This window comes from Lissotriton helveticus, chromosome 8 (assembly GCF_964261635.1).
Source record: "Lissotriton helveticus chromosome 8, aLisHel1.1, whole genome shotgun sequence".
NCBI classification, from domain to species: domain Eukaryota; kingdom Metazoa; phylum Chordata; class Amphibia; order Caudata; family Salamandridae; genus Lissotriton; species Lissotriton helveticus.
In genome coordinates, this window is record NC_136069.1 from 938,644,399 (window position 1) to 938,672,047 (window position 27,649).

Genomic DNA, 27,649 nt, shown 5'->3' on the forward strand with positions numbered 1-27,649 from the left:
TTCCGACGTATAGTTTGCCGCAAGGGCATTTCAAAGCGTAGATCAAATTGGTAGAGTCACATGTAGCGTTAACTTGAAGTTTAATGGCATTACCCTTCATAGGATGGCGGATGATGTTGCCTTTTATGACACAATTACAATGGTTGCAGTTAAGACAGGGTTGGGTTCCTTTATACTGTTTACAGATGGGAGTTGGATTTGACAGTATTTCTTTTATATTCTTACTTCTGGTGTAGGCAAACAATGGAGGGTTCACGAATATGTCCCGAAAATCAGGTTCCATTTGGAGGATTGACCAATGTTTAAGTATAATCTTTTTGTAGGTCAGGCTTGCTGTGGAGTATTTAGAAACAAGAACGATGCGTTGTTGTTCTTTAATGGGTTTTTTGTGAGACACTCTTGTCTGGTAATTTGTGTCACTCTAGTTTGTGCCTCGGTGAGGATCTGTGGAGGGTAGCCTCTATCAAGGAAGCGGTTGTACATTTCCTTTGTGCGGGCGATCATGGTTTGTTGATCAGAAACTATACGTTTGACACGCAGCATTTGAGAGAACGGTAGGTGCCTTTTCAGTGATCCTTGATGAAAACTACTATAATGTAGTGAGTTGTTGCGGTCCGTAGTTTTTCCGGTGAAGATCAGTAATGAGACCATTTTCGGTGACTTTGATGTTAACATCAAGAAATGTAATTTCGGTGTCGTTGATCTGCCATGTCAATTTGATGCGTTCATCCTTGGAGTTGAGTTCAAGTAAAGACTGGTTTAAAGCTTCTTTGGAGTCCGTCCAAACTATGAATAGGTCGTCAATGTATCTGACGTACATTTTTATTTTCTCATAGAAACTGGTGTTACTATATATGTTCACTTTTTCAAAATTTTCCATATAGATATTGGCATACGTTGGGGCAGCGCAGTTTCCCATCGCCATTCCAGATAGCTGGAGGTACCATTCGTTGTCAACTTGGAAATAGCTGTGGTATAGGGTGTATACCATAAGTTCCATGAGGAAGGATTGCATGGATGTGTCAATGTTGCTGTTAAGCAGAGCTTGTTCGATGGCATCGATGCCACCCTGATGGGGGATCGATGTATATAAAGAGTTGACGTCAGCTGTGCACAGTATGAATCAATTTGAATGTTCGCCAGTTTCTGTAAAAAATCCGTAGTGTCTTTAATATAGCTGGTGGCTTTAGTAACAATCGGTTGCAGATACCTGTCTATAAATTTCCCGGAGGATTCGTGAATAGATCCTTTAGTAGAAACTATAGGCCTGAAAAGTGGATTTTGAAGATCCTTGTGTATTTTAGGACTCATGTGTAAAGTAGGGCTCCGGGGGTGTTCCTGTAGTAGAAAGTTTTTAGTGCGTTCTTGGATGATGCTGTTTTGGAATGCTTTCATAACCAAGTCTTTTAGGATGCTCTGGAACTCCCTAGTAGGGTTGTTGTCAAGTTGCATATAGATGGTGGTGTCTCTTATATGTTCGTGGAGCCGTTGTGTGTACATGGTGGTGTCTAGGATTACCAATGCACCGCCCTTGTCAGCTTTTACACATCTAATTTTTTCATTGTTGGCCAAAGATTTAAGGGTATCACGATCCTTAGTTGTAAGGTTTTGATGCGCTGAACTTTTGTTGAAATTGATTTTAGACACATCATTGTGAACCAACTTTTCAAATAGGTCAATACACTTATGGCTACTAGGAGCCTGGTATGTACTCGATGGTCTCAACCCTTTGAGTTCATCAGGTTTAGGAGCTGTGGTGGATGGCAAAACATTTTCAAAAAAATTACGTAGCTTAAGTTTCCTTGTAAGCTTAAAAGTGCTTACTTCAAGTTCCAATAAGTTCGTACGTGTCGTAGGAATAAACGACGTGCCTTTCTCGAGTAGGTTTGTCTGATAAGGTGTAATATTGGTGTTTGAGATATTGATGACTAGGTGGTCTTTTTTGGTTTGGGGTCCTTCTTGGTGACTGTGCTGCGTGTATTTGGAACAGTTATTTCCTTTTCTTTTGTTTTGGCTCCTCCTGGGTCTTCGATGGTTCCCGTGCCTAACTCTAAAAAATGAACCGCAGTGGCTTGGTCAGTTGAGGATGTGCTTGCTTGGCCATTTGTAGATCTTGGAGCTATATTTTTTCGGAGTGGCCGAGTAGTGTTATCACTTTCAGAGGATGAGGTGTCAGTCTGCATGCTGGAAGGTTTATTACGTCGTCGTTGGGCATAAACATCCGCCCAAGAATAGACTTCGAGAATACGGTTCCAGAACCGCTTCAAAACTCGCTGTGCACCACCCTTCACTCTTGTTTTTGTATTTGTCACACAGAGTGGGGCAGGTATGCCCAGTCCCAGACATGGGTCCCGTGCTCTCCATGCCACTGGAATCATGCTATCCTGGCTGAAGAGGGGTGAAACCCCGAAACCGGTCCTAGGATGCTTGTTTCCAGTCCAGTGAGGCCATGGCTTGGCAGTTCGGGCTGGACTGTTCCCATGAGGCACAGGGTCAAGACTGATTTGCATATGGCTGGGTTCAAACTGGAATGGCATGGTGAGCAAAAAATTATGGATTTAGGCCCAAATCTCTGTACTGGGGTGAATGTATGACATTGTTCTGCATTCTGTCCATCAACTGTTGTTTTTGCAGCGGACTCCGATTTTACATCAACGGTGCGCAGAATGACAACTCAACACAGAAGAAGCACTAGGAAAATAAAATGTATTTTCTAAAACCAGAATCATACCTGTTAATCAAAATGTTTTACTTATAACCGCTGCCAACAAGCACAACTTTAGAACACCAAATAAGTGCTTCTCACTTTATTCAGTACAATAGAATGGCGATCGCGGTAGCAACTATTTTATAAAAAATTAAGCACAAAAAAAAACAAGCATTTACAATGCAATGGTTTCGCCTTTGGAAAAGTTAGAGCTATTGGCATTGCTCATGACATTTTTTTTTTTGTTTACTTATAAATAAATGGCATTGTTATTTACATTGCCAACAGCTCACAGCCCACACATCCCACACAGCTCTAGCCCACACAGCCCACACAGCCCACACAGCCCACACAGCCCACACAGCCCACACAGCTCTCACAGCCCACACAGCTCTCACAGCCCACACAGCTCTCACAGCCCACACAGCTCTCACAGCTCTCACAGCCCACACAGCTCTCACAGCCCACACAGCCCACACAGCTCTCACAGCCCACACAGCTCTCACAGCCCACACAGCTCTCACAGCCCACACAGCTCTCACAGCCCACACAGCTCTCACAGCCCACACAGCTCTCACAGTCCACACAGCTCTCGCAGCCCTCACAGCTCTCACAGCCCTCACAGCCCACACAGCTCTCACAGCCCACACACCTCTCACAGCCCACACACCTCTCACAGCCCACACAGCTCTCACAGCCCACACAGCTCTCACAGCCCACACAGCTCTCACAGCCCACACAGCTCTCACAGCCCACAATGCAGCAATCACCCAACACTACACATGCCTTCACAACACACCAATTAAAGAAAACTCACAATTTAAGACGGTTTGTATTGTTCACAAGTCATTCCATGGAAACAACACTGGATATTTAACTTAAGTCCCCATCAACCACAAACCAACAAGGCACCAATGATTAACAATTAAAAGAGGGTTGTTGTCCTGGGCAAATCCAGTGTGTAAAGCTCATTCCTGTGCCAGAAACCAATACCTGAATGGTTTGGAGGACTGAATAAAGGGTCACAGTCGTGCCTGATTTAGCAGGAACAAGTTCCATACCCTATGTCAACGAGCTGTGCCAGGTGAAGTAGACGGAGTGATTAGAACTATACCAAATAAGGGTAGAGAGACTGGGGAGTAGCTCTGCACAGATGCTTTTACTGCTGTGTGGTGACAATCGAGTGTCAGAGCCGAGGGTTTCTCTATCAGGGTAACTGGTTAGTGTGTGTAAACGCCTTTAGGGCGCAGCCATCGATGGGGTTTAGATACTGGAGCGGGTGAAGCGCTGCGAGGCTCCTCGCTGGGCGCCCCCCCCTGCTCGTCGTGTCCTCACTTCATTCTTGCCTGCTCTGGAGGTGGTGGGGGTGGGGGTGGGGGTGGGGAGGTTCCAGGAAGGGGACCGTTGAAGAGATTGAGAGGGGGTGACAAAGTTCCTGTCAGTGATAAACCCGGGGTGTCGCAACAGGGAGACTCCCACTGGGCTCTGCGAAGGGCCCGCCGCCTGCCGGCGCCGGGAGGAGAGTCCGCGCACCGCAGGACTGTGGGGAAGTGCTGTTGTCTGCTGCTTCCCTTATGCCTGCCTGCTCTGCCTGTGCCCTGCATCCTCTATCCTGTGAACTATCTACCTGCCTGCATTCCTGTACCCTACTTGACTGTGACATGCATCCTGCCTGCCTGTGGCCTGCCTGCTCTATCCTGTGAGCTACCTGCTGTCTGTCTGTGCCCCGCCCTACTGCTGTCCTGCCTACCTATGCCCTGCCTGCTCTGCCTTCCTGTGCCTTGCCTGCTCTGCCACTCTGTGCCCTGCCTGCTGTTTCCTTGTGCCCCGTCTGCTCTGAACTCCCTTCTGCCACCCTGTGCCCTGCCGGCTCTGTCTGCCTGTGCCCTTCCAGCCTGTGCCATGTCTGCCTGTGCCCCGCCTCCTCTGTCTGTCTGTGCCCTACCTCCTCTGTCTGCCTGTGCCCTGCCTCCTCTGTCTGCCTGTGCCCTGCCTCCTCTGTCAAGTGGAGTGGTGTGGCTCACTGGTTAGAGGCGGCAGACCCGAGAGCAGAGAACGGGCTGGGACCAGGGTTCGATTCCCCACGTGGCAGGGTCTTGGACCAGGATCAGCGGACTTGATAATTCTCGCCTCGGTGCCTACTCTATCCGGGGACCACACTCGGTAACTCTGGGCATTAAGCTTGCCTCATCTCCACAACGGCCCCCCACAAACGCCAGGGATGCCTGGTTTCACCTTGGAGACCCCCAGGAGGGACTATCTCACAGGGAAAGCCAGGACGGGTTCCCCAGCGGTCTATAGCGCTACGAGGCCTGCGGTGCGGGTAGCAGTGCGCTTTACAAGACACACTTTTTTTTTACCTTTGTCTGCCTGTGCCCTACCTCCTCTGGCTGCCTGTGCCCTGCCTCCTCTGGCTGCCTGTGCCTGGTCTGCCCGGTCTGCTCTGTTGCCTGCTGCCTGCGCCCTGCCTGCTCTGACCTCATGCGGCACCAGCTCTCCCTCGCGGATTTTGACACGGTGTCGAGTATGAGGGGCCGGTATTTGGAGGGGAGGGGGCGGCGCGGGCCCAGTGCACCTCCCCCAGTGCTGCCTGAGGCTTCCTCCCGGTGCCACACCCCACCGCCTGAGCTGCCTGCACCCCAAGCTCCGGAGCTGCAGACCCCCGGGCCGTGCGGACCCCTAACGTGAGGTGAGAACTGGGGGACGGGGAATGGGGCGTAGGGACCAAGGCGGGGGCGCCCGTAATCCTTCCTGGGAGCACGATGTAGTCTCTTTTCATTCCCCAAAAAATAGTAAACAAATATATATGATGGCTAATTACTATATTCTTTGACTCGCACTAACCAACAACAGCCTGTAATATATCACACAGGCCCCATCTCACCTAAGAATCCAAATGTGGCGCCATAATGCTCTAGTCTTCTCGCCACCGTAAATCACCTCTCTCCTCTTCCTTGTTTTGCCGATCACGTGGGTTAGAGCCCGGATATTACCAAATAAATGAAGCGCAAAGAAGGACTCTGTATCTACGTTTCACCAACGTGATACACCCAGTATGTCAGGGCAGTAGTGAAACGCAACGAAGGACTATGTATCCACGTTTCGCAAGCCTAGTGCACCCAGTATGTCGGGGCAGAAAATACAAACATTCCGACATGTCCCAGTGCATCAACATCAGAGTGGGCACATCAGTAAAAACACTTTACACCCTTGCAGAAGCCAAGCCTCCTTCAGACGTAACTAGCTGCAGCAGGCGAGTTCTTCCCCTTCCCTGCTCGTCCGTCGCCAAACAGCTCCATAGGGCACGGATTAGAGCATTTTACCGAAGGACATAAAAAAAAAATTCTAACCGTCGACCAACAAGGAACTATGTATGGTGAAGGTGGGGGTAGCAATAAATAGAAACAAGCAACGGAGTGAAAGGGGCGGGACAGACACACGGACAGCGGGAGGGGGGGTCGGGAACGGGATAAATATAAAAAATGCTGCTTACCTGATCAGCGGCCTCAGTACACAGCCCACCCGTGCAAAAGACACGGTGGAAATGGAGTAAACATGACGAGAAAAAAAAAAAAAAATATGCACACACCCACCGCCGCAATGACGTTCGGAAAGGGGTGGAGAGGGAAAAAATCGCGGGAACGCCCCCGAATCTGGTCCGGCCTTGACGGACAGATCCGGCACCCAATGGCTAGCCTCCATTTATGGAGCTAGCCAATGGGAGCCGGGGGACGTTCCCGAAGCACTTATAGTTAACAAAGGATTTCACCTGCGCCGAAAAGCTGCGCAGAGCGCAGCCTTCGGCAGGCGAAACCCAAAAAGAATGCATTCGCCACTCTTGCTTTTCTGTGAAGCTCAAATCAGATTTAATTCCAAAATTGAAAGGCACGGAATGCAATATAAAGTCAAAGCTTTTCTTAATGGCAACACAGTTGCTCCAATAGATAGCAGTGCGCTAAAAGTTTACAGTGGTCGTGGTGTGAGGAAGGGAAAAGAAAAGGAAGGATAGATGATGGTGAATATGTGAGTGAAGGACAGGTTAAAGGTATAGTGACATATATACATCATTTAGACATGAAGTAGAACCTTTCCAGCCCAACACAGGTCAATTGTTTCTGGGTGTATGCATAGCTCAAATGTACATATTAATCGTAAAAGTCTATCCATTGAGCTTGTGATGGGGTTGTATGTTATCAAAGTTTCGACCGCTAAGGTTGAGGGTAACTTCAGTCTTCAAGTTGGGATCTTCATCAGGACAAGGCTGAGAAGAGCACTTGTGGAAACAGCAAGGTAGATGTGCGTTCAAGAAAAATAGGAGTTCAGACATAGCTCTATGTCACCAATGACAGCTAACAAGGTAAATGAATCTCTCGCGGAGGAGAACCAATCCAAAAACTGTCTGACGGCCGCCCGGCTCGTAAGTTGGCCATCTATGAGACACTAGTCAGTCAGATTTTGTTCCACCCTATGCTCTTTGCCCCTAATGTTAGTGATTCTCAGGAGAATAGGGTCCAATAGTAGTCTGTTGAGATTATGGGCGTACAATGCGGTTGGTGCCGAATGTGGTTCTGTTAACAGGCTGACGTCAAGTACAGTGTTCACCAGTGGTCACTGGGTGTTCATTTATAATCTGTTCTACTTGGACTAAATCTGCTTTGTGATGGTTCTGAAAGTGGTCCAGTTGGTCCTATCATATGTAAACTATTCCCTTGTAAATATTATCTAGTGCCAGGTGGCATCATGTATACCTAGATGAAGGGCCCAACAAATACCCACCTCACTTCCCGGACGGCACATTAGTTCTGATATCTTCACCCAACGTCTGGAATATGTGCCCCATTAATGCCCTTTTACTTCTCACCACCGCCTTCCTAGTTACACCCTTCTCATAACACCCCCACCCTCCTCCGCCTCATTTTCCCAACATGGCCACCACTCGAGTTAAGGCTGGAATTAATTGCTACAAAATCATTTATCCTCCTGACCAGACTAAAGCTGCAGTAAAACGATTGAAGCATAACACTATTGAACGTTTCCCGGATTCCCTTTTTGTTGATCAATTTTACAATGGTCGTTTTGGGAGGCTCAAAAATGATTTAATTTTCTTCACTCATGACACCCCCTCTTGGTCCACCAGCTTATACAATTCCCTTAGCGTCACCTCCTCCTCCTCCTCCTCCTCCTCCTCTATCCCTCATGGGAAACAACTAAAAATGTCCCCCTCTGCGTTTTCAACGGCTACCTCACTATCTCACTCTATAACAACTGTACTGTCATGATCCAAGGCAAAGATACCGGTCGCTCTTTGACCACCTCTTCCACTCCCTACTCCCCTCCCCTGCGACCGGGTTATCCCGACTCTTCTTCTAGCTCCACCCATTACTCCCTTTCTCCTCCTCTGACCCCCTACACTCCAATAGGCTGCACCCTCGAGAAGCACAGGTCGGCCCTCTTCCCTCCCCCTCCCCTGTGCCCTCCTCTCCTATTTCTCCCCCCACAGTATGTCCCCCGTTCATTACTTCAGCCTTACCGCTAGCTAATACGCTCCTCGTCCAATCTGCACCATCCTGGCACTCCAATCTCTTCTCCTCCCCCATATTCCTACCTGCCACCCCCCTCTTTATGCCACCTCTCCTCCAACCTTCTCTCCCAGTTAACTCTCCCTATGCTCCCCTTATTACTCCCTCCCCTCCTCTTCTCTTCCCCCTCCTCCCCTCGTTATTCACCCCGATTTCTCCACAAATCCATTGCATCTCTCTCCTTCCTCCCACTCCTCGAGCAATGCGGTGCTACCCACTTTCCCCGCTTGGTAACCCTTTCAATTTCCCTCCCTCGGGCCAAGCAGAACCACTTCCTTTCTTCAACTTCCCTTTCTCCCAACCCCCTCACTCTGCCAGATGCCCGTTCCCTCACAGCCTCCTCTTCTAGCTGACAGGACCTCGTCAACCACCTCCCCTCTTTTCCTCCCAAACCTCCTACATTCCCATGATTCCACACAGTCCTCCGCTCTCCTTCTACCCTGCCGCCGTGATTCACACCCATCTCCCCCTAAATAGGTCCTTAATTCCTTTCCTTCTTGCAACACCAACAAAGACAACTCTCCCTTCACCTCTGATTCACTAACTCCCGCTCTCAACCCCCACCTTTCCCCACTTTTGAACCCTATTCCCCAACTCTCCTCCTGTCCCCCACCTCTCCCTGCCTTCCACCACCAATTCCACCCTCTCCTGTTTCCATCGAGCCACCCAACCTTCCATGCTCTGCCTTACTCTCTCTGGAAAATAAGCTAAGCTCTCTTACCACCTCCATCTCCCAACTTGTAGCTGCCATTTCACTTTCAAGCTCCAAGATTTCCACCTTTCCATACACCTCTACTCCTTTGGAAAACCCTCACCTTCCCACGAGTTGCACCTCGCCCCACTATAGCCAAGCTCAACCGGTCGTCTGCAAACGTCGTTAACTAACACAAGCCCTTGAACGCCACCCTTCTTTAACCTGCATCTCCTAGTAACTCTACTATCTACACTCTTCCGACCATCTCCTCTGTCAGAACCAAGCATCCACCTAAACCTGGCCGAGCACGCCTGTATAAGTACAATATCCCGATCACCCTTAAGAGCCCAAGTGCACCCGTCACCAAACAGTCTTGACAGAGCTGCGCTGTCTGCTCCACAACTGCAGATCGGCAGTAAAACACAAACTTGAAATCTCCGATACGATCACCTTCCACAATATTGACATGCTCTTCCTCACAGAGACTTGGTCAACGATACCTCTCATTCTATGTTTGATCTCCTATTACCCACAGGCTATTCTATATTTAGGAATGACAGAATTGACAACGTTGGGGGAGGTGTTGCAGTCATCTTCAGAAACTCCCTTTAACTTAAGGCTTTTCCTTTCAGCTCCTTCCACACTTTTGAATGCCTTTCTCGTGAGCTTCAATTGCACAACCGTTCACCCCTCAGATTCCATGTCATTTACCGCCCGCCTTGTAGTGGCCCTTCGTTTTTGGAGGAACTCACTGACTTCATCAGCGACCAATTCTCGCCAAGTGACAATCAGACCTTCGTGGGTGACTTCAATCTCCACTAGGACTTACCGCAAGACTCTTCTGCGAACTTGCTGGCCACCTTCCTCTCTGCAAACGATCTTATCCAACACAGCACAGAACCAACACACTCTAAGGGCGCAATCCTGGACCTTGTTATTTCTAAAGCAGGCATGCTCTCTATCACTACCCCCTATTCATGTAGACTGATCTGACCACCTCATCCCATTCTCCCTTTACATATCACATTCTATAACTCTTGGCCAAACTAAGAGGGCTACCTCCTGGTTCTGTGATGCTAAAAAGATTGATGTTGGTTCCCTCTGTTAATCAGCTATGTTATCACTTCCAAGGCTAGACCCGAACCTAGATGTTGACAAACTCACCTTCAAGTGCCTCACATTCCTTGCAGTCGAAATCAATAACGTTGCTCCCCTCCAAAGCAAAAAGATATGGCCCACTCCCTCAGCACCGTGATTCAACAAATCCCTCTATGGAGAAAGGAAGCAGCTAAGATTCCTGGAGAAACAATGGAGGCAAGCGCCTTCCACCGATAATTTGGCCGCGCTTCGTTCAGCAAGATCCAAGTACCACAAGCACATCTTCCTTGGGAAAGAGTCGCACTTCAGAACCCTCCTTGACTCGGCCAAAAATAGACCCAAAAAAACTATTCGATCTCATCAAGATTCCCAACTGCTCTCCCCCAAACTCCAAGTTGGAGGATTCTACAAAGAAAGCAGCGGATTTCGCTATATTCTTTGACGAAAAAGTGAAATCCCTTGTCAAGTCAAGTCAAGTCAAAGAATTTATATAGCGCACTACATACCCAGGGGGTCTCAAGGCGCTTAGGGAGTGGAAGAGGATTACTTGTCAAATATCCACGTTTTAAGTTGCTTTCTGAATGCTAGGTGGTTCTGGGTAAGGCGAAGGTTAGTGGGGAGTGAGTTCCATGTTTTAGCAGCCAGGTATGAGAAGGATCTGCCTCCCATGGTTGTCTTGTTGATGCGAGGTACAGTGGCGAGGGCTTGGCTGGAAGAGCGTAGTTGGCGGGAGGGGGTGTAGAAGGACAGTCGTGAGTTGAGGCATTCTGGTCCGATGTCGTAGAGTGATTTGTGTGCGTGGGTTAGCAGTCGGAAAGTGATCCTCTTATTGACGGGTAGCCAGTGGAGGTCTTTCAGGTGACCAGAGATGTGTTCGTTACGCGGGATGTCTAATATGATCCTGGCTGAGGCGTTTTGGATTCGTTGTAGTTTCTTCTGGAGTTTAGCGGTAGTACCTGCGTAGAGGGTGTTTCCGTAGTCCAGACGGCTCGTGACCAGAGCATGGGTGACTGTTTTTCTGGTTTCGGTGGGGATCCAGCGAAATGTTTTTTTGAGCATGCGAAGAATGTTGAAGCAGGATGAGGATACGGCGCTGACTTGTCTGTTCATTGAAAGTGAAGAATCCAGGATAACGCCTAGGTTCCGTGCGTGGTCTGTCGGGATGGGTGCTTTTCCAAGGGCTTCCGGCCACCAAGAGTCGTCCCATGCAGATGGGGATGTACCTAAGATGAGGACTTCAGTTTTATCTGAATTCAGTTTCAGACGGCTGTGTTTCATCCATTCGGCAACTTCTTTCATTCCTTCGTGTAGGTTAGTTTTGGCGGTGTTGGGGTCATTGGTGAGAGAAAGGATCAGTTGAGTGTCATCCGCGTAAGAGATGATGTTGAGGTTGTGTTGGCGTGCGATGGCCGCGAGGGGGCTCATGTATACGTTGAAGAGGGTGGGACTGAGTGAGGATCCTTGTGGTACGCCACAGATGACTTCAGAGGCCTCGGACTTGAATGGTGGAAGGCGGACTCTCTGGGTTCTTCCGGTGAGGAACGAGGTGATCCATTCAAGTGCTTTTCCTTGTATTCCGATGTTTCTGAGGCGTTGTAAAAGGGTGCTGTGGCAGACTGTGTCAAAGGCTGCGGAGAGGTCGAGAAGGATGAGGGCGACTGTGTCTCCAATGTCCAGTAGAGTTCGAATGTCGTCTGTTGCTGCGATGAGGGCGGTCTCAGTGCTGTGTTTTGCTCGGAAGCCAGATTGTGAGGAGTCGAGGGATTTGTTGGCTTCGAGGAAAGCGGCGAGCTGGTTGTTGACAGCTTTTTCGATGACTTTGGCCGGGAAAGGAAGGAGTGATATGGGGCGGTAATTTTTGAGTTCGGTGGGGTCCGCTGTGGGTTTTTTCAGAAGGGCGGTGAGTTCAGCGTGTTTCCAGCTTTCCGGGAAGGTGGCGGAGTTGAAGGAGCAGTTGATGACGTCTCGGAGGTGCGGTGCTATGACGGAGTCTGCTTTGTTGAAGATGTGGTGAGGACATGGGTCTGTGGGGGATCCTGAGTGGATGGAGTTCATCAGGTGGATGGTGTCTTCAGTGGAGATTGGGTTCCAGTCGTTAAGGGTGTTCAAGGGGGGAGAATGTTCATCATATGGTTGGGTGGGTTGGTCTCCGGGTTGGCTGTCGAAGCTGTTGTGGATGTCTGCAATTTTGTTGTGGAAGAATGAGGCTAGGGAGTCGCAGAGGGCTTGAGAGGGGGTGATGTCGTTGGAGTTGGCCGAGGGATTGGTAAATTCCTTGACGATGTTGAAAAGTTCCTTGCTGTTGTGGGCGTTGTTGTCTAGTCGATCCTTGAATGCTGTTTTCTTGGCCTTTCGGATTAGTTGGTGGTGTATGCGGGTGGCGTTTTTGAAGGCGTCCTTGGTGCTGGTGGTTGGGTTTTTTTTCCAGGCCTTTTCAAGGGAGCGGCAGAGTTTCTTGGACTTCTTAAGATCATCGTTGAACCATGAGGCCTTCTTGCTGCCCGGTTTGCTTTGACGTTTTTTCAGTGGTGCTAAGGTGTCGGCGGTGTTGGATAACCATAGGGTGAAGTTGGCGGCGGCTTGGTCTGGGTTAGAAGAGTGGGCTGGGTTGTTTAGAAGGAGCGATGAGGAGATCTGGTCGATGGTGATTTTGTTCCAGTTTCTTTGCAGAGTTGGTTGGAGGTGGTTGATGGGTTTCGGCTTGTTGTAGGTGAAGTGAACGCAGCTGTGATCAGTCCAGAGGAGATCCGTAGTATGGCTGAAGGAGACATGATTGCTGGAGGTGAAGATGGGGTCGAGTGTGTGACCTGCGATGTGGGTGGGGGAGGTGACCAGTTGTTTAAGTCCGAGGTTTGCGAGGTTGTCCAAGAGGGTGGTGGTGTTGCGGTCGTTGTACTTTTCAAGGTGAAAGTTGAGGTCACCCAGAAGGATGTAATCTTTGGAGGGGAGCGCGTGTGGCGTGATGAAGTCCGTGATGTCTTCACTGAATTTTGCGCGGGGTCCTGGTGGTCTGTAGAGGAGGGTGCCTCTGAGTGTGGTCTTGGGGTCGATGTGGATCTGGAAGTGAAGGTGTTCAGAGTTGGCGAGGTTGACGTCAGAGCTGGTAGAGATGCGGATTGATTTTTTATGGACGATAGCGATTCCTCCTCCTGTGTGGCCGGTACGGTCCTTGCGTGTGATCTTATAATCTTCGGGGATGGCGATGGTGATGTCTGGGGCGGAGGAAGCGTTCATCCATGTTTCTGTTAGGAAGGCGACGTCTGGAGAGATGGTGTCTAGTAAATTCCATAGGTCAATGGCGTGCCTGTGGACCGATCGGGTGTTGAGAAGGATGCATTGTAGGTGATTGGGGTCGGGAATCTGTGGTGTGGTCGTAGCGGGGATGTTGTCGGTGCCGATGAATTTGCAGGAGTGGCAAGAGAAAGGTCCATGAGTGTGTCCAGGAGCGGCTTGGACGCAGTTGGGAGCGCGACCGGGGTTAAGGGCTAGGAGGGTGGCGGCATCGTAGGTGATGCGGGAGGGCTGGGCAGCGCGAGGGGCAGGGGGTCTGGCGCTGGGCGCGGTCCAGGCGCGGACGGGCGTAGACGGGCTTACCTTTGGCGCACCTTCGGCGCGGATTGGGCGCGGTCGCTGCACGTGAACGCTGCGCGCGGGAGTAACTGTCATATATGGAAGGTGGAGGGGGAGGGGCGAGGGCAGCTCAGCTGGGAGGCGGGGCGGGCACACGAGGACGACAACAACAAACAAAATGGAGGCGGAGGGGGGAGCAGAGCGGAGCGCTGGAGGCAAACGCGCAAATTACGTTTTTAACAGCACAATCAAATAAATCACGGCGTAAATGAGTCTAAGCGGTAACTAGGCACAAGCAGGCAAGATGAAATGCAGCTTTCAAGGCAATGAGCGGAGCGCTGGAGGCAAACGCGCAAATTACGTTATACACAGCACAATCAAATAAATCACAGCGCAAATGGGTCTTAGCGGTAACTAGGCACAAGCAGGCGAGATGAAATGCAGCTTTCAAGTCAATGCAGCGCTACGATACCAGGAGTCAGCAGGGGCACTGGGAGCGACCACTCAGCTCGTGAGAGAGGAGCGAGTCACGATGTGTTTAGGGTGAGGAGCGCTACTTCTGGTCAGTGGGAGGGCGGCTCAGCTGGGAGGCGGGGCGGGCACACGAGGACGACAACAACAAACAAAATGGAGGCGGAGGGGGGAGCAGAGCGGAGCGCTGGAGGCAAACGCGCAAATTACGTTTTTAACAGCACAATCAAATAAATCACGGCGTAAATGAGTCTAAGCGGTAACTAGGCACAAGCAGGCAAGATGAAATGCAGCTTTCAAGGCAATGAGCGGAGCGCTGGAGGCAAACGCGCAAATTACGTTATACACAGCACAATCAAATAAATCACAGCGCAAACGGGTCTTAGCGGTAACTAGGCACAAGCAGGCGAGATGAAATGCAGCTTTCAAGTCAATGCAGCGCTACGATACCAGGAGTCAGCAGGGGCACTGGGAGCGACCACTCAGCTCGTGAGAGAGGAGCGAGTCACCTTGTGGATCAGGTCGCTCATCCTACCCCTCCAGAGGAGCGCAAATCCTCAGCCATTTGGCAGAACTTTGACCCCATCCTCGAAACAAAGCCCTCCAACCATTCTCTGGACCCCATCCCCAGTGCCATTGACTTTTATACCCATTCTCTTTCCTATTGGACCACTCTGGTTAACCTCTCCCTCTGTCAAGGCTCCCTACCTGTCTCCTTCAAAACTGGCAGGTCACCCCTCTGCTTAAAAAACCCACTGTTGATGCGAATGACCTCAACAACTTCCGCCCCATCACTAACCTACCCTTTCTTGCAAAGATCACAGAGAGATGTGTAGCGAAACAACTCTCTCGTCATATCAAGGACAATGATCTTCTTGACAATTGTCAGTCCGGCTTCATCCAAAACTACAGCACTGAAATAGCCTTACTGCAAGTGGTTGATGACGCGCTGAGGATACTCGATTCGGGAGGGTCTTGTCTTCCAATTCTCCTTGACCTCTCTGCAGCCTTTGACACTGTCAATCACAACACTCTGCAACAGAGAATGGGCTTGGAGGGCACTGTGCTTAAATGGTTTGCTTTCTTCCTTTCTGATAGATCCCAAATGATCAAAATAGCGAACAGTCTGTCATCGCCTTTGGCGGTAGGTCAAGGTGTTCCTCAAGGCTCTATACTTGCACCCACATTGTTCAATCTCTATTTAGAACCACTGGGAAATCTAAGTAAATCCGGGATCCACTATCATCTCTATGCAGATGACACTCAAATCTACCTCAAGGTTGCCTCCACTCACGATCTCGCCATCCTAAGCTCTATTCTCGACTCCATTCCAAACTGGATGTCAACTCATCAACTGATTCTGAATCCCTCCAAAACTGAATTCCTCCTCCTCCTCCTCTCCTCTCCTCTCCTCTCCTCCCGCGGTTCAATCATGAATGGATCAGATGAACTACTTAACAACAAACCCATCATTGTCGACAGCGCAAAATCCCTTGGTGTCATACTCGACAAAAACTCAATCTAATCTCCCACATCAATTCCATTGCAAAGTCTGCTCGATACCAACTGCGCCTTCTTTGGGGAATTAGTCGCTTTTTCCCGGAGCAAGACCAAGAGGAGTTGGCCTAACGGCTAGGGCGCTCGACCTCGGAAACTGGGTTTGAGTCTCGGTAATGTCGCTAAAACATCCTGTGATTCTGGGCATTTCACTTAATCTCCCCGTGCCTAACAAAATGAATGTGTGTCCTCATATAGAACAAAATGAATGTGTGTCCTCATGTAACATATCTGGTGCTATGTAAAGCGCTCTGATACCTGGTTTGGGTCAAGATCGCGCTATATAAAACTCTGCAAAAAAAAAAAAACCCTGGTGCAATCGCTGGTCCTCTCCAGACTGGACTACTGCAATTCTCTTCTTACTGGCCTCCCCAGATCCCACCTGTCCCCCCTTAAATCTGTTCTCCATTCAGCAGCTCGTTTCATCTATGGGGCCAAAAGAAGCAACCACATCACACCGATGTTATCCACCCTCCGCTGGCTTCCCATCGAGGCTAGAGCTATCTACAAGACTGCCTGTATCACCCACAAAGCCTTGCACTACTCCTCTCCTCGCTACCTGGCGAATAAACTGAAACTCTCTGGAGGCTCTAGACCATCACGTTGTGCGGAAAATGTACTGCTTGAACCTCCTACTTTCAAGAAGGAAAGATCGATGGCCCAATCCTTTATAGGCAACGCAGTGAGAATCTGGAACTCACTTCCGCCTCAGCTCCGGACCACCACCTCCTCCCAGGCCTTCAAAATGGACCTCAAAGTTCTACTCCTCCAAAGACACTTCCAAACTTAATTCACGCCCTCTCTATTACCTGAAGTAAGACCTTCCATTATAGAGAATTCGAAGTTGGTCGGAGTGTTAGCGGTTTATTGCAGTATTATCCTTGTGCCTGTGTTTGGTACTCTTTTGTAACATGCACACGCCACTTTTCTCTTGTAACACACGGTTTGCTACCTCTTACATTTTGTTTGCTTTAGATACTTGCACAAGTGCGACCACTGCCTATGTAACATTTGCTCTTGCGCTTGAGTGTCTGCCATATATTGCAGTATTATACCTCAACTTGTACTTTGTTTTCTCTTGTAACATGCACACGTCACTTTTTCCTCCTGCATTGCACCGTTTGCTACCTCATGTGTTTTGTTTGCTCACAACTGTCACTTTTGCCTCATGTAACTTAATGTTTGCTTTTTTAACATGCTGACTTGTAATTTTCTCCTCATGTATCAATATTGTTCCTATTGTGAAGCGCCCTGACGCCTTCGGGTAAAGTCCGCGCTATATAAAAACGCATAAATAAATAAACTTGAAATAAACAGTGGTCTGCACTCTATGTCTTCGATGCAGGGTACACGTCCCGACACCTACTGGCCAGTTGTTACCGCAAACTCATGCTGTGCCGATAGCACAGGCAACCTTCCGCCATCAGTAGACCAACAGGCATTTAAAGTCCACAGAGTGACGTACGACTGGCGCTACCCAATCACCGCTTAAGGGAGCCAATCAAGGCAATGGGTGGGGCCACCGAGAAGCATTCAGTGAAATCTGTCCCTGCCACGTAAGAAGCGAAGTCTTCGCCTTAAGTTATAAGCTGGTGGCAATTGGGGTGGAGAGGGCTACTTAAAATATTCCCGACAGTCACTAGAAACCTGACCCGCCACAAGTCTAACATAATCCGCACAGATCACCCTAATCATGTTCGTGGCACTCAGAGTCAAAGGGCGAGGCATATAAATTCAAGTACAGACCGGTTACGAGAGCCGCCACCCAAATCGGAACTTCCACTTGACGGACTCCTTTAAAAATTATATTATTCAGTTCTCACAGCGGTCCGGCTGCCCGGATTCTTTTCACTAAGCTATAGCTTGTTTCCCCGGCCTCCCTTAGCTAAATCCGATGCCTTTCAATCCCCGGGTAGTAGCCACACCCCAGTTTCAGATCCACTGCTTATAGAGATTAACGGTAAAGAAAAATGTTCGATACTTACACGGAATCGTCCGTGAACTCAGCCTAAGATCCGTTGCCAGTTGCAGATCTTTTAACGGATGTCATTTGTCCGTGATTTCAGCACTTCCGGGTAACCTCACAACCAATCCTAAGGTTGAACACTTTCTACTAGTGGGAGAAACTGGGAATGTGTACGGGGTCATATGGTTGGCGCATTTTTCGGCACCTCAGCCAATCCTAGCGCAGTAGACATAATGCTGAGGCCCTGAGTGAATATTCAAGCGGTTTCGTCAGTGTACAGGGCCGGGCACGGCCTCATCATCTAAAGCTAGCAACCGGCGTCTGCAAGGGACGGAGGATGTCACAGGTCCTGTTCGGATGTTTGCACGACTGCTAGGCCTGGCTCAATGTGGTCTGCGTCTGCTGCTCACATCCTTGGTGCTCGGACGACTGTGACTGCTCAATAGTGTGCGGCGGGGCAGGTGTCTGTCGTGTCGTTGTACTTGCACTGTATGCTCAATTTGTTACGTGACTGCAGTTCGATTCGCTCTCTGCTACTGCAGCTAAGTTGACTAGTCAGACAACATTGATGGAGCTGGGGTTCATAAATCGAACACTTAGGGGTACAGTCACCTTATAAAACGCATATTCTAGTACGTTATGTACAAAAGTTATTTTGTAATTCTGTATTACCAAAGCCTGTTAAGCGCTCTGATACTCTTGGGTCCAGCCTGCGCTAAATAAAACATTTTAAATAAATACGTTAGTAGTAATCATTTACATTTTTTGCCATAAACAGAGAAGATCAACGGGGCTCCACAGGAAACACAAGGAGGATTGTTGAAAGTTTTAAAGGATTAATTAACTCTTCATTCAGGTTATTCATCAAGTATTCAAATTTTAGTATCATCATTACAAATTAAATTCTATGGCAGGACAGGAGGCTCCGATTATTGCTAGTCTCATTTCTTTATTTAGAAATGCCCAGCAGCCATGTAAAACTACAATACCCAGAAACACTTGGGTAAAAAACCATAGAGTCTGTACTATAAATAGCCATGTAGACAATCCCACTTCCTCTTTCTTTGCTGCTCCGCAGCCAGTTATGTGCTTCATTCTATATTTCTTAATTACTTACTGTTTTGAAGTTGCTTTTGTTAGCGCTTTGCTCACGCTGTCTGCCGCTTTGTTGTGCGCTTCTATCGCGCTGTTGCTGCCTTCTCGTCGCGTCTCTGGTGCTCGGTTGGCGTTGCGGCAGGGAGCGTGTGCCACCTCCCAGGGTCTGGGCGTGTGCCGCCTGTGTCCCGTTTTCATTGTGGAGTGGAGTATTGGGAGCGAGCAGCCTCGCGCACGTCTTGCGCGCGGTGTTCCAAGGCTGTGAGGCTCGCCGGTCACCGCGCATGCAAGGTGGGCATTCCTCACGCATCTGGAGTTTGTTTCCGGTGCAGCGCCGGCTTTGAAGGTTCGTCTTTCAGGACGCACACGCCCACGGCCTCTCAGCTGTTCCCTTGACACCGGAGCTTGGAAAAAAGTCCCGGTTGACTTCTTATGCATAGGCTTTGCCGAGAGTGAGCATTTTTTTAGTGTCAGCAAGCCCTCCCTCCACCCTCTAACAGTTTGGTTCAGTTTTTTCTGCTTTGTCTTGCTTGCTGAGAGGTTTTTTCACTCCCTCAGACTCTGCCATTGGCATACCATACTTTTAGTCACCTTGTGGGCGCTTTGACTTTCACTACTTGTGTACCATGAGTGATACTTATTACTATGAGGATGATTGTGACTATGAAGAAGAAGGGTCGGAGTTTCTGGAGCAGGACCTGGTTGAGGCCCTTGACAAAGGGGTTCAGCATTCCATGAATAAGGCGCTTGTACGCGCTATCAAGCGCCATTTGACTCAATATGCTCGACAGCAAGGTTGGGTGCCTTCGTCGACAAAGTCAACTTCCTCTCCTAGTAATCCGCATTCTTCAGATTTTCGCAGATTGGCGCAGTCTTTATCCTCTTCCACATCTAAGGCTCTTCCAGTTCAGGCGGACAGTGATAACCAGAACTCCTCGTCATCCTCTGAGATTCTGCCTCCACCACCAAAAAAGAAAAAGTGTAAGGAGCACTTTGTAGATGCGCCCAGTCATCCTCCTGTTTTGACCTTTGAGCCTGCAGACATTGTGCATCCTCATTCCACTGGGTGGCTTCCTTCACCGGCTGTGGCGGAGTATGTTCAGCAACATATCCGTCCACCATTTGCTACTGACCTTCGTGCCCGTCTCCGCTCAGAGTGTCCTCGGGCTGATTTGGCGGACAACCTAGCGGACACGCCTGAGGTCGATCCTTCTAAGCTGACCTATTTGAAGAAGTTTTCGAAGGACCCGAAGAAGGGTTTGGATCGGTCCTGGCGGGCTTGTCAGGACAAGGTCTTGGATCTCCTGGGGCCTCTTACTAAGATCCTGGATTTAGGTTTCATGGCCAAGGAATCCTCATCCACAGTTGACCCTGATGAGTTGATCGAATGGGCGCAGCGGGCAATTTGTCAGCTGGGTAATGCCAACTACGCGCTCTCTAGTGAGCGTCGCCGGTCCATTCTCCTCAAGTTGGACCCAAAATTAGCGGAACTTTCGTCTTCCGAGGCAGGGGCTGCGGCTCAAGGCCTCCTTTTCGGGCAACCCTTTCTCAAGGAGCTCACTAATTTTGTCAATACTTTTAGTAGCATTGACAAAGCCCAGGCGTCTTTGAAGCGCGCCATGCGTCCGGTTTTCAGCAGGGCCGGACGAAACGGGACGCTCGTCCGGCCGTGGTCAGCTACAGCCCGCGCAACGTGGGTACCAGTCCCATAGGGGAGGCCACCATGATTCAGGATACACCCAGCGTTCCAACTTCTACCCATCCAGGAAAGGACGTGGTCAATATAAAAAAGGACGTTCCGGTGGTGCATCCGGAGGATATCAAGATTCCGCCACTTCAGGTGAGACTTCTTCCTGCTTGCAGTGTTGTTCTGGGGGGCAGGATTCGCCATTTTCTCCACAATTGGCGCTCAATCTCCAGCGATGCATCGGTGCTGGAGACGGTTCAGGGATACAAAATCGAGTTCTATCATCCCTTGCGTCAGTCCCATCCTCCTTTTTCCCTTCGTTTCTCAAAGCAAAATCAGGAGTTCATCACAGAGGAACTCAAGTCTCTGGTGTTGAAAGGGGCAATTGTGCCGACCGTACGTCACCCTCGGGGTTTTGCCAGCTCGGTCTTCCTGGTGGAGAAGAAGGGAGGGGGATCGAGGTTGGTTCTCAACCTGAAGGAGTTCAATGCGGGAGTAGTTTACCGTCACTTCAAGATGAAGGGCATCCATCTTTTGAGAGATCTCCTGCGAGAACGGGATTGGATGGTTCGTCTGGACCTTAAAGACGCTTACCTCTCTGTTCCGATCTTCAGTCCCCATCGCCGCTTTCTGCAATTCCAGTGGCTGGGGACTTGGTATCAGTATCAGGTTCTACCCTTCGGCCTTTCGTCAGCACCTTGGTGCTTCACGAAACTGTTACGTCCGGTTGTGGAGTCTCTTCGCTCTCGCGGGGTTCGCTTGATCATCTACTTGGACGACATCCTCCTTCTGGCGGACTGTCCTGTCAAGCTGATGTCCCATCTGGAGTGGACTGTCGATCTTCTCCAGTCCCTCGGTTTTCTGGTGAATGTTCCCAAGTCTGTGCTACTTCCTATTCAAGTGATAGACTTCTTGGGGTTCAGGGTCAACTCCCTCACTTGTCAGCTTCTGTTACCCCATCAGAAGATTCGATACATCAAACGGGAATTGACTTCCGTTATTTCGAGTCAGACGGTGTCATTGAGATCGTTAGCACGAGTTGTCGGTCTCTTAGCGTCTTCCCTGCAGGCGATCTTCCCGGCTCCGCTGCACTATCGTGCGTTGCAGAGTCTCAAGATTCAGCATCTTCAACGGGGACTCCGTTATTCCGATCTGATTCCTCTTTGGGAGTAGGGGAAGTCGGAAATGCAATGGTGGCTGGATCATATGGACGCCTGGAACGGTCGGGCTCTTTTCGGATCATCTCCGGAGATTGTAATCGAATCGGACGCCAGTCGTTGGGGCTGGGGAGCCCGCTGCGGTCCGATCTCGACGGGGGGTCGCTGGTCTCCCCAGGAACTTTCACTCCACATAAACTGTTTGGAGTTGCTAGCGGGGTCATTCGCGATCAAGTGTCTGTCGCCTCTTCAGTCCCACTGCTGCATTCTTCTCCGGATGGACAATGTATCAGCAGTACGTTACATCAACAAACTGGGAGGGACTTGGTCGAGATTGTTGGCGGAGATTGCCAAAGAGTTTTGGCATTATTGTCTTCAGCGCAAGATCACAGTTATTGCGGAGTACCTTCCGGGTTGTTGCAATCTTGTGGCGGATTGGAACTCCAGGTATCTGAAGGACTTCAGCGACTGGAGGCTACATCCTCGTGTGTTCCGCCAGCTTCTTCGGGCTTGGGACCCTTGTCTGATCAATCTCTTTGCATCCCGCCTCAACACGCAACTTCCCCAATTCTTCAGTTGGAGACCGGATCCGGAGGCTCTTGCCACGGATGCTTTCCTTCAACCGTGGCCGACGTCCCTTTGTTATGCGTTTCCCCCCTTCTTGATGATCCCCAGGGTTCTGGCTTATACGACACGCTTTCGGGCGGAGTTGATTCTGATTGCTCCTCTGTGGAGGTTCCCAGTTCTCCTGGAGATGGCATGTGCATTACCATTCCTTCTTCCTCAGAAGTGGAATCTCCTGTTAGATCCGCTTCAGAATCCGCATCCCCATGTTCAGTCAGGCTCCCTCCTTCTCCTGGCGTGGTGGATTTCGGGGAACGTTGGGCGGTCTCAGGCCTTTCTGCGGACGCTTCCAGATTTCTCAGCAATGCCTGGGCTCCAGGTACTCACAAACGTTACAGAGGTTTATGGAAACGTTGGAATGATTGGTGTGCTCAACGGCAAGCTGATCCAACATCAGCAGATGTCTCTTTGATAGTCAATTTCTTGGCTTCTCTATCTTCTTCTGGTTTGGTGTACCGCACGGTCAACAATTTCCGTTCCGCTATTTCTGCGGGTCATCTTTCAGTGGATGGGAAACCTGTTGGTGAACATCCTCTAGTGGCTAAGGTTCTCAAGGGTATTCGTCTGGCTACTCCTCCACGTCCCAAATATGTTTCTTTGTGGGACGTTTCGGTTGTCTTACGCTTCTTGGAAGCCTGGCCGATCAATTCTTTGTTATCTCGGAAACAACTTTCGGCCAAACTTACTATGTTGTTGTGCGAGAAAACAGCAATGCCCCTGCACTATACAATAGTGATAATTTGATTGTTTAGTGTATAGAATGTCAATTCAATAAATGAAAAACCACAATAGAACACCACCCCATTCAGTTGGACATTTAGACATGGGCGAACAGTTTTGACAAAATGAAGGTATAGAGAAAATCCGCTGTTGGTGTGAAAGTTCTGTTTATTGTTCCTATATGTAGGCCAACACGTGTTTCATCGCAGGGAAACAGGGCCTAATAACCGAGGGGCATCAACACCTCGGTATGATATGTGTTAAGGAATCCTGTGTTTGGAGTTAGGGATATACGTGGCATCCACTCCAAGAGACTTGATGAGTCTCAAAGGTTTTGCAAGCTTGTGTATACCGGGAGGAGACGATAGGACCGTCCTAGGAAAACGGCGCCGGGAACTTCAAGAGGGAGAACACGAAAGAAGAGATACAGGTGCACCCGCCTTGTTATCGTCTAAACAGCGACGTTATTTGGATACTACTTAATTATCGTCTCCTCCCGGTATACACAAGCTTGCAAAACCTTTGAGACTCATCAAGTCTCTTGGAGTGGATGCCACGTATATCCCTAACTCCAAACACAGGATTCCTTAACACATATCATACCGAGGTGTTGATGCCCCTTGGTTATTAGGCCCTGAAGATTCGCAGTCTGTTTCCCTGCGATGAAACACGTGTTGGCCTACATATAGGAACAATAAACAGAACTTTCACACCAACAGCGGATTTTCTCTATACCTTCATTTTGTCAAAACTGTTCGCCCATGTCTAAATGTCCAACTGAATGGGGTGGTGTTCTATTGTGGTTTTTCATTTATTGAATTGACATTCTATACACTAAACAATCAAATTATCACTATTGTATAGTGCAGGGGCATTGCTGTTTTCTCGTGTTTCATATGGATCGTTCTTGGTCCATCCCTGAGCGGTTGTGAGGATTTACCGTTCGCCCTATTGCCTATTCTGTCCACGTAAAATCTTTTTAAATTCTACCTTACGGGCACTCTGGCTGTGCGCCTTGGAATTCTGGAATACCTAAAAAACCTCCCAGTTGTTTTGTGTTACTATGTTGTTGTGTTTGCTTTCCTGCAAACGAGTGTCGGATGTCCGTGCTTTGGATTTGGCTGGACGTAGCTTCACTCCGGAAGGGGTTACATTTCGCCTCTCCAGGCGCACTAAGACCAATACTGAGGTAATTTCTTACCCTTCTTTTCCTGCTCGCCCTAATCTTTGTGTGGTTCAATGCCTTAAGGATTATGAGGTGAGTACTTCTCTTCTTCGCTTAGATATGCAAAGCCAACTCTTGATTGCATTGCAGAAGCCCTTTCGCCCCGTTACCCCGGCCACCTTGGCTCGTTGGGTACGGTGGCTTATGGGGGAGGCTGGTATTGATGTTTCTGTGTTTGGTGCTCATTCTGCCCATGGGGCCATGGCGACTAAAGCCTTCTCTTTGGGAGTCACCTTGTGGGACATTATGAAGGCTGCTGACTGGTCAACAGATTCTGTTTTTAAGACCTTTTATTTTAAGCCTATTACAAATGTTTCTTCTGTTGTAGTGGACCAGCTTTGAACAAGCAATAATCGGAGCCTCCTGTCCTGCCATAGAATTAAAAATTTGCAAACATTCGTGACAAGAATTTTCAATTCTATTAAGGACTAGGAGGCGAGGATTATCCCACCCATTGTTGGTACATTGTACTTTATAATGACTGCGTCAGTATTACTCTGTTCAACTGTTATCATTGACTTGTTTTTCTCTACCGACCCTTTTTGACATGTTCCTTTATATTATGGACGTGTATTACGGCTTTGTGTCTCTTTTCAGGATCTGATCCCAAATGATGGCCCTTCGATGCGGCGTGGATATTCCTGTTTTCTTCTCTGAAGATGGTTTTCCCTGTTTCTCCCTTCGGCAGTTGCTGTGCTGAACTTTCCTTCGTTGCCCTGGACTGGGTTTGCTTTTTGCATTGACTTTCATGTACTGTTTTCTGCACTCCTGGAATTCCTTCTCACCAAAGAAAGAGGAAGTGGGATTGTCTACATGGCTATTTATAGTACAGACTCTATGGTTTTTTACCCAAGTGTTTATGGGTAGTGTAGTTTTACATGGCTGCTGGGCATTTCTAAATAAAGAAATGAGACTAGCAATAATCCTCGCCTCCTAGTCCTTAATAGAATTGAAAATTCTTGTCACGAATGTTTGCAAATTTTTAATTGTCTAGAAGTCAATATTTCAACATAAGATAAAATAGAACATTAACAAGAATTTCAAAGAGAATATGTAACAAGTGGGTTCCATGTAGGAAAAACCCTAATCTCAATAAGAAGGATACATTGAGAAAAGGCATTTGGTCAGGTAAATAAAGTAAGGTAGGTGTCTGCTTTAGAAAACTAAATTAGGGTCTGAGGAGAGAATATCAATAGTTAGGGCATAAAGCCTTTGTGCTGGGGAAGTGGAGATCAGCAGAGGTGAGAAGGGGCTTCTCAGTTCGAAGTCAGCAAGCATCTCACCTCTAATCTAAAGAAAACGCATTATTATTCAATAAAAACACTATTTTCATCATTTCAGCTTGTCTCTCTTGGGAACCAATCATATTTCTCTAGACCACAGCTTTCCAAACTTTTCATGTTGGTGACACACCTTTTCGTGTAAAAAATTTCAGGGACACGGTAACGCGAGGAAGCGCAGCGAGCGAGCCCGAACCACCTATGGTGGGTTCAGGCCCCACACACACATACCCCACCCCACACACACCACCCCACAGACACCACCCCCCCACACACACAACCCCCCCACACACACAACCCGACACACACCCACCCACACACACACACCCCACACACACACCCCCCACACAACCCCCCCACACACAACCCCACACATACCACCCCACAGACACACCACCCCACACAACCCCCCCACACACACCACCCCACAGACACCCCCCCCACACACACAACCCGACACACACCCACCCACACACACACCCCCCACACACACACACCCCACACAACCCCCCACACATACCACCCCACAGACACACCACCCCACACAACCCCCCCACACACACAACCCCACACATACCACCCCACAGACACACCACCCCACACACCCACACACACCACCCCACACAACCCCCCCACACAGACAACCCCACCCCCCCCCACACACCCCACACAGAGAAGTGGAGAGGTGTGGCTCAATGGTTAGAGTGGCAGACCCTGATGCAGAGGTCTGGCCCGGGACCAGGGTTCAATTCCCACCTCGGCGGCTCTTGGGCTCAATTTCCCCGGACCTGATAATTCTCGCCTCGGTGCCTATTCTAATCATGGGTCCCACTCTGCAACTCTGGGTAATAGCTTGCTTAATCTCCACAACGGCCCAACAACGCTAGGATGCCTGGCTTCACCTTGGGGTTGGAGTGGGCACTTCACAGGGAAAGGCCAGGAAGGGTTCCTCAGCGGTATTCGTACAAGCGCCGAGATGCCTCATGGTGATTCGTGCGCTATACAAGTACCATTACATTACATTACATTTTACACACACCCCACACACAACCCCACACATACCTCCCCACACACCCCACACAACCCCCCACACACACAACCCCACACCCCCACCCCACACCCACCCGCCACACACACAACCCCCACCCCACACACACATACCACCCCACAGACACACCACCCCACGCAACCCCCCCACACACCCCCCCCCACACATACCACCCCACAGACACACCACCCCACACACACACACCCCTACACCCCCCCCCCACACGCACCCCCCACAGCTGTGAGGATCTTCAACTCTTGACAAACAAGCATTGGAAGGGACTGGGAGAGGACTGTCACACCGCGAGGAATCTAAAAGTGAAACATAATGTATTCAAAACACAGACACAGGATCCGTGGGGGACTCCAGAACTGACCAATCACAGAACCGGAGACTGAACTAAATGAACGTCAGAGAACCTGAGACTGGAGGCAAAGATGCGCTTTAATCACCGACTTTATTTAGCAACAGCGACAAGTTCACACTAAAATTTTAAAACTGGCTCAGGTCCATGAAAGCGCCGCATTTTACCGGAAGTCCAAGCCTTTCAGCCCCCAGGGACGGCTGCTCGCCTTGGGGTGCGGCCTGCCTTGCAGATGCAGTCTGGGGGGTTGTTTTCATGTTCGGCTCTGCAATGCTTGCAGAAATTAAAACTGCATGTCATTTCCTGCTCTCGCAAAGCCCCCCCTGGCGAGCCTCCCACCACAGATTTAATATCGGAGAAAGTATGTGCCGCGCTCTGCATTGGGCCCGGGTTCATGTGGACAAACTGCTGACAAAGCCCATGGGAAAGGGCGAAATCAGGAACTCCAGAACAGCTTCATTTAGGGGACTCACTGAGAAGAGGTTGATGTAGTCATCAAAGGGTTTCAGCCCCCACCCCCATTGGCATCAGAGGGCTTCAGCCCCAACTCATCCCCCCCTCCCCGCCGCCGTGTGTGGCAGCCCGGGACCGCCCACAGCCTCACCCGAGCACTTCACAGGTCTTTAAAGACCTTGTGCATGTTAATAGGCCCTAATAACATGCACAAGGTCTTTAAAGACCTGTGAAGTGCTCGGCAGAGTCGAGCTGCAGGGGCTCTTAGAAGGGGTGAAACAACAACAAAGCCCTATAATAGGGCTTTGTTGTTGTTTCACCCCTTCTAAGAGCCCCTGCAGCTCGACTCTGCCG

The 27,649-nt window shown here is 49.4% G+C and overlaps 1 protein-coding gene across 3 annotated transcripts in view; it reads right to left on the bottom strand.

The window, feature by feature from the left end:
- LOC144773018 (protein TFG-like) overlaps positions 1 to 27,649 on the bottom strand; it is a 199,579-nt gene that overhangs the window by 169,073 nt on the left and 2,857 nt on the right. Inside the window, exons 1-2 of one of the 3 annotated variants that reach the window (XM_078657777.1) lie at positions 17,661 to 17,739; positions 6,201 to 6,230 (exon numbers count right to left, since the gene is read on the bottom strand). The exons of 1 other annotated variant lie outside the window; for it this stretch is intronic. The gene's annotated coding sequence lies outside the window, so the exon portion shown is untranslated. Of the gene's footprint in view, positions 1 to 6,200; positions 6,231 to 17,660; positions 18,071 to 27,649 lie in introns of those variants that run through there. One more of the 3 variants, XM_078657776.1, reaches the window with a different exon arrangement.